Here is a 7572-nt window from a genome sequence, read left to right on the forward strand (position 1 = left end):
GTGGCCATTGTATCAAATTAATGGCCTCTCCAAAGCACCGGCCTGTTAATTGCAACCTGCGTCCCTTCAAAAAAAGAAAAATATACGGGCCGATGGCAGTAGCAGGGGATTAATAATGTGCAAAAGGATGGACGGGAGGTAAGGGACACAAAAGACATGGGGAATTAACAGCATCACGCTGTACCTGAACATGAGTGGGCATCGAAGATAGAGTAACGCCTCACTGCATATGGCGATCACATGTTGTTGTTTCTTCATGATCATCGTTGCTCCGCAGTTTCTAGTTTCAAGTAGGTACTTGCGTCAGAAACAGTGGATTCAGTTTCGATCGGGAATGAGGATTTTGTCGTCAAACTTTGATTTAGTCGAATGGCAAACGGGACAGTAATGAATTAGTCCGACCTGGTTGTGCTCGCTGATCGGTTGTCCACACGAGTAATGTGACCAGCAGCTTTTTTTCCCAACCGAGTGAAAATGTGATTGCGCAGCACTAATACATAAATTATAAGGGACCTTTTCATGAAAAATTAGTTGCTCTAGAAATTTAAAGATGTGCTTCGGACCGCTTCTAAAAATGTTTTAGCTTGTACTCCAACCCCATAAGCGCGTTTGATGAAGTTATTTGTTTGTTTAAAGATGTACACCCCATGCTCTTCAAAAATGGATTTTTTTTCTCCTAACGAATTTTCAAATTGTATGTTCTGTTTTAACGCAAAAAAAGCAATTGATTCCGATTTTGGGCGTCTATACTGCCCTCTGAAAAAGGAATTTTATGTTGCGCACAAATGAACCTGTCCTGTAAGAGCCAAATTATTGTCTGGCAGCCAATAATTGAAGACATAATTCCGTAACTAATCGTCTCATTCCAAAATGAATAACTTCTATATTTCTAGAATAATAGCAATTGAAAAGACTAATCTATTTTTCGAGTTGAAACCCGAAAGTAGCTCGGAGAATCCTCTTTAATGTTTTCAAAGGACTGTGGTAATGTCACAGGTGTACACAAGTTTCCCCTTCATTTTGTAGACCCTTATTAATTATTTAAATCAATATCTCTTAAATATTCATTTCCAATGACCGCATTCGCCGTTACCACAATAGAGGTTTCGAATACGAGGCCCATGTTAGCATGGCCTCCAATGCTAACCGGTGCAGAGAGAAAGCCTTGTCTTAACAACTTCCCTTTTCGTATTTTCAATCTTCAGATTAAATCACCACACAATTGAGACACCGAAACCTCTTCCCCTTTTTAATTACTCTAATAAAACCAAGAGACACACTAATCAGGTCCATTTATTCCGTTCGGCCTTTTTTTAGGTCATACATGCATGTATTTATCATACTTTCGTCTTGTTTTGGGGTGTTCAGACCTGATATGGAATAAACAATCAATAATGTGGCTATATAGCGGCGTGGATTCAATGAATTCGACAATTATCACATGGGATTAGCAACTGCAAGCGGCCAATGTTTTCCATCTTTCTTAAATGGACCATCTGGCCAGTTTTTCGATTCATTTTAATTGCCGGCACCAATCAAGCCGATATAGATTGTTCGTGAAGAATTACGTATTGAGGCCTTAACATTACATGGAAACACTTAATGTTTTAATTTTATCTACAAAGACTTAAAATATCTCCTTTTTGTCAATATTTATGTTACTGGACATGTGTTTGGCCTCTGATTGACTTGCAGTTGAGTTTGATCATGATGGGCTTGCGATGCGCCTGACTATTAAGGGTGAAACATATTCACGATGTGTTGTAATGACATAAATATAGAACAAAAATAAAAGGCCATGCGATGTCATATGATTTGAATACAACCTCCTCATCCAATATTAACTGTAAAACTCACGACCTGTTATCGCATGAAAAGTTTATTTATTACTTATTATTATTATTTATCAGATAATTTCTCAGGCACGAGACAATTGAAATATAAAAATATAAGACAATTTAAATTCAATTACAAAAATATTGCTAGACACGACAACGAATATCAAAAGGACAGACTACAAAAGGTTACTATACACGAAACTATCAAACAAACACATTAAAACACATTCGACATTAAATTGAACTATGTGCAGGCCTGAGGGATTGTCTAAAAAGCATAAAATAAGCTTGTCGAGAGGCTCTCCAACTACAACAGTACTTTTTTTTAGACACAGAAACAAACAAAAACAAAGGACGACAAACATACAGGCAGGCACAAGCTCACACACACAAACAAGTAAAACAAACATGAAAAAACAAACAAACAAAAAACATGTTGTCGCATGCTTCTGCTACTTCTTTGCCTGATCATGTTGATCAGTAAATTCAAGACAGCATTGTCAACAGTTCGGGTCAGTATAAAATAATACTGGGATGGTGAAGAATGACCCGACAAACTAAACGCAATTATGCACTTCAAACTCGGAAGTGTGTGAGTGCTAAATCTTCCTGATCCCCAGGGATTGATGTCAATGTTTGGAGCGGTATTATGTAGTCTTGCAGATTTTAATCGCTTGACTCTTTCATGTTTTAGATCGACATACGGTAGGCATAGCCAGAGACTTTGTTTTCACTATCGTTGCAAATCCCATGTGCACATTGCTGGTATGATATCCCAGCGACTGACTTGCAAATTTCCACCCGTCTCACAAAAACAAGTTAATTAGAGACACGGGAACCTCATTACCGGTTGCGCTAATTAATTCTCCACGGGAAACGAAGGACAAAACATTGTGTAGATTTCTTGTAATTACAAACTTCAGGGGATGCAGTGAGTTTTAAAGCCTATTCTATGTCCAGCATTAGTCCACTAGACGTTTTTAATGACCTGTGTGGAAATCGGACCGCCTAACCTGAGTTAATCGTCTGTGGAAACATAGTTTGCCCAAAAAAATCGCCTTCATATTGCGACAGAAATAATTAGCGTTTTAGAAGGTAGTACGCAGGCTAATAATTGAGCCACGCGGTTACGTTAGTCGGAGCATCGACACAGGTATAACGGGAACAAGGCCGGCACCGGAGTCGATCCCGGGAGGGGGGGGGGGGACTTACGGTGTTATAATGTTCGTCCAGTTCACGTAAATTAAACAGATCACTGCGAAAAATGGGCGTAAAATGCAAATAAAAGTGTGCACAGCCACATTGTATAAAAAAAAATGTAAAAATCTGTAATTTACAACAAAAGTGATGGCAGCAGCGTCGCCAGACATTTTGGTGTTTCTTTTTTTTTTAGTTTCACGTCGAGTGTTGAGGACTCCCTTTGCAGCATTTGCGTAAAATGATGTTACACTAAAGTTGAAAAATAACTTTCATCTGAAAGTTGTTTTTTACAACTCTTTTACTCGGGTTGCCAACAAAATAACTCTACCCGTCACTTTGTAGCTCCAAAATAACGGTTGCTGCTATCCTTGCTCACATTTCCCGTAGTATTAACAGCAATGCACCGTATACCGCAATGAAACGGATGATATCTCGGATACTGCAGTTATAAGTGAAACGGATGATATCAGTACCGAGGCATTTGAGGGGCCGGACGGAGAGGGAATTGACGATGGACAGGACAAAAGGCCTTTATGATTAGAAGAATACGGGTAGGATGTGGAGGGATACTTAGTCTGATGGACAGTGGGGTTTGAGACGAGTATGGCGGGGTATTAAACGGGTCGAGGTAGGGTCGACACCTTCTTGAGCGATATCAAAGCCTTGCGATTGTGACACAGACAATAATCAGCCATGATACACCCATGGGCGTCGCGAGGGGTGGGGGGGGGGCTTGAAAAAGCACACACAAAAAGGAGGGGGAAAAGAAAAGGGAACAAGACGAGGGGCGAAGTCATATGAATGCTGTTAATTTAATGTACATTTAACAACATGGGCATCCGCAGGCGTGTCAATGAGGGTGGAGTGGGAAAAATGTGCCCCCCCCCCCAACCAACCCTCGAAAAAAATTATCAATTGCGAATATGCTAAAGAAAGTACAAAGATTTTGAGAGCTTTGCCGCCCTCTTCAAAAAAATACTGGCGACGCCCATGGATACACCTTGTCGTGTCATGTTAATATTGAGCTTAGCGCCGACGTGTATGAATCACAGCGTTAAAAAAAAAGCGTTTGTAAGCTTAAAAGTGACGGGCTGGGAATTGGTAACGCACATAAGTACAAAAAAGTAAAGTCTGTCACGAACCTCCGGTTTCAGTAGCATGAAACGACTGAGAATATTTCTACTCCCCCTGGATGGGATGCCATTCCATCGCAGGTTACTCCCCAGCTAATGCCGGTACCCATTGATACTCCTGGGTGGAGAGAGGCAAGTGGGATGAAGTGGATTGCCCAAGGACTCAACATATGGCCAGCAGCTGGATTCGAACCCCTGACCCTCTGATCATGAGCCACAAACCCTAACCACTAGGCCACACTCCCCCTTCTCGGGACAGTTCAAGCAATAACGGCAGAACTACTTATAAGTTTGAATTTATTTTTGAAATATACTGTAATATCAGGCATTACAAATGTGTTTTTTTCTCAAAGACATTGCATTGATTCTTTATTTATTTACAATGCGGATCTAGCTTTCAACTTTACCAATATTTCAAATAACAATCTGAATTAGTATTCACAGATTAGGTTACACATGAAAAGTTTATTTCTAAAACGCGATATAGGCCATATTCATCTTTAAAAAGTGACATTTGGCACTTTTATGAAACTGTACTATTGGTTAGACGTGCTATTTTGGTGTGGCACCTTGAAAAATAGATTTTCAAATCGACTTGATAATTTTCTAGCATTACACTAGTTATGAGCTTTCCAGATCCAATGAAACATATCACGAAAATAATCAGCCCACGACAAGTAATCAGTTAATTAATTCCAACTTTTGAATCCTAATTCGTTCTGAATAGTCTGCGCAATTTCTAAATTGGAGAGCGCCATTTAAAACCACTTTTTAAAACTGCAAGTTTATTTTCTACAGGACATTATACTCCTTTACATTTCGTTCGGAAAAAGAAAATGGAATTATGACAAAGCACAACTTTAAAGAATAAAAACGACAACAGCTGTTTCTAAGCTCCATATTGTTGCAACACCCCCCCCCCACCCCGTTCATCCGCTGACTAATGTTATGAAACTAGTAAAATGGGGCCCAAAATACTAAATGAAATGCTAAATGTATTCTCTAATTGCCTTAGAATGCAGGAGAAAGCAGCGTAGAAGCCGACACGCCTTTCACTCAAGCCCCCTCCACGTATCAACCCCCCCCCCCCGTTTCCTGAAAGCTAGATCCGCCCATGTATATGATGTTATTTTGTTGGTAGTTCTGTTGCTGCCCAATTGCCGGTTATTCATTAATTGTTTCTGGCAGCTGGGTTGTTTGGCTTTTGCTTGTCATTGTCTTAAAGATATGAGCAGTTAGCATAGCCTTCAAGCTGTATTCCGACCAGAAGTTGGCAATATTCTTTGGAACTTCATGCCATAATGTGGAACTTTTTTAGCCTATTCATCGTGAGGAAGAAATCCAACCAAATGACAATTGCTTACATATGCGAGCGACTAAATGAAGCAAATGCTTTTCTTTCAAAAGTCGATGATTATATTTAAATAATGAATAGACCTCAGACTCTTGATGGAGCGAGGGGGCACGATCTTTTAATCCCAGGTACAGAGCGGTACGGCGCAATCAGTGCCTACTCATATCTCATCAAAAAAGTAATCATTTTACAAGTAATCATTCAGCGGTGTGGATTAATACAGCGAATTTCTCTTGCCGTTTGGACTTGTCTCCTATACTCGTCTTCCCCTGCAGGATCGTCCCATTCCCCTGGGCCATGAGGTCTGCAATCCCCGGTCTGCGGACGAGCTCACCGGGCAGACAAATTACTCGGCACGGTTTACTCCGGCCGAAGTCCCTGGCGAAAGGCCGCTCGCCGAGCAATGAGCGAAAACTGTACAGTGATCATAATGCTACGAGGCTTACATTTAGAAGGCCTTCCGTCTAGCGGACAAAGTAAATGAATTTCGTTCCGGGCGTGTCGGGGAGATTAGCAGTCTAGCTGCTACCTACGCCGTAGGCAAAGCACTGAGCACTTTTTTCTTTGATTTTCTTTCTCTGTTTTGATTTTGGTTTGGATTCATGGCCTTTCCTGGTGGGTATTTTGTCCCGACTATAATAATAAGTGATGACCACTGCCGACATTGAATTAAGACTGAAGGACTGGACACATCGTGGAAATGATTAGGCGGGTGAAGAAAAAGTGGAAAAACTGGGATAATCTATCAATGATCTATCAATGGATAGGCAGACTGAAAAGCAAACGAGTGTGCGAAACACTTCAGCAACACGAGAAAAATTGCACTAACTCAAACACAGGCGGGTGAAGCAGTGATTAGGCGGCATTTCCCCATCCCAACATTTTCTAGTAAAATCATGGATTTTCCCCACTTTAAGATCCTGTATCTTAGAATCTGATGGACACAGACATTACACTGTCCCCCCCCCCCCGCATCATCTGCTCAAAAGTATACGGGTTGAGGAACACTTCAAGTACTTCTCTGGTTGAAGGGTCCCATGCTGACGATTATGTAGCGAACAGCCGTACAGCGTGTAGGATATGTGGAGCGTGTTGCATGACAAATACGTCCGTGAATGAAATGCAGGGGATCTGAATCCAAACTCATCAACTCAAGAATGCTTCGTCTAGGCCTTTTTTGCTTCTGGAAAGCATGAGGGATCTGTACATTTTCAAACAAGAAGTTTGACAGACTTCAATGTAGAAACATGACAACCATATTATAACAGCATACTGGACTTCCACACTTAGTCTGGTTCCCAGACCAAAAGATTCTGACTATTCCTAATGAATCTTAGGTCCGGTAGCCTCCGGTAATACATTGTATTACAATTTACGTCACGTGACTAAAACGTGAGGAATTCCTCCTTTTTCCGAAAATTTCCGAAGTTTGCCGAATTCGTTTCGTCACAATCGGATAGTGCCCGAGTATTTCCGAATATAATATAGGTTTAATTAACTGCTAATTGCTTATTACATTTATTTTTAAAATGAGTTGATAATTAATATTCATTGCTTTCATTTAGAAAACTTGAAATTCAACGACGATTTTGTGCATCAAATATACTCGGATCGTATGGGCGAACTGTTTGCTGCGTCATGTACAATTTTGAATTTGACGACCGTTACTGAGATTTTCCAAAACTCGGTCTTCATTCGGCTCCGCCTGCTAACAGTGCTATTTGGATGCCTAATTTTTGAAGATTCCAGATCAACATTAGTCAATGTTATCTTACAGAAACATCAAACTGCATTATCATAACTGTATGATATTACGAAGCAAGTGATTTACTTAAAAATTTAATCAGAACATTAAAAGCTAAAATGATAAAGCGCAATCGGAAACGAAGCCGAGCTTTGAAAAAGGGCCATCAATGTCGTCATGTATATTTTAAGCCACGGAGGCTGTCTGACCTAAGATTCATCAGGAATAGTCAGAATCTTTTGGTCTGGGAACCAGACTATTCCACACTCAGAGCCTATGTACATAGCGCCCTCAGCGTTCTGG

The sequence above is a fragment of the Patiria miniata genome, unplaced genomic scaffold, assembly GCF_015706575.1.
Source record: "Patiria miniata isolate m_02_andy unplaced genomic scaffold, ASM1570657v1 HiC_scaffold_7, whole genome shotgun sequence".
NCBI lineage: Eukaryota > Metazoa > Echinodermata > Asteroidea > Valvatida > Asterinidae > Patiria > Patiria miniata.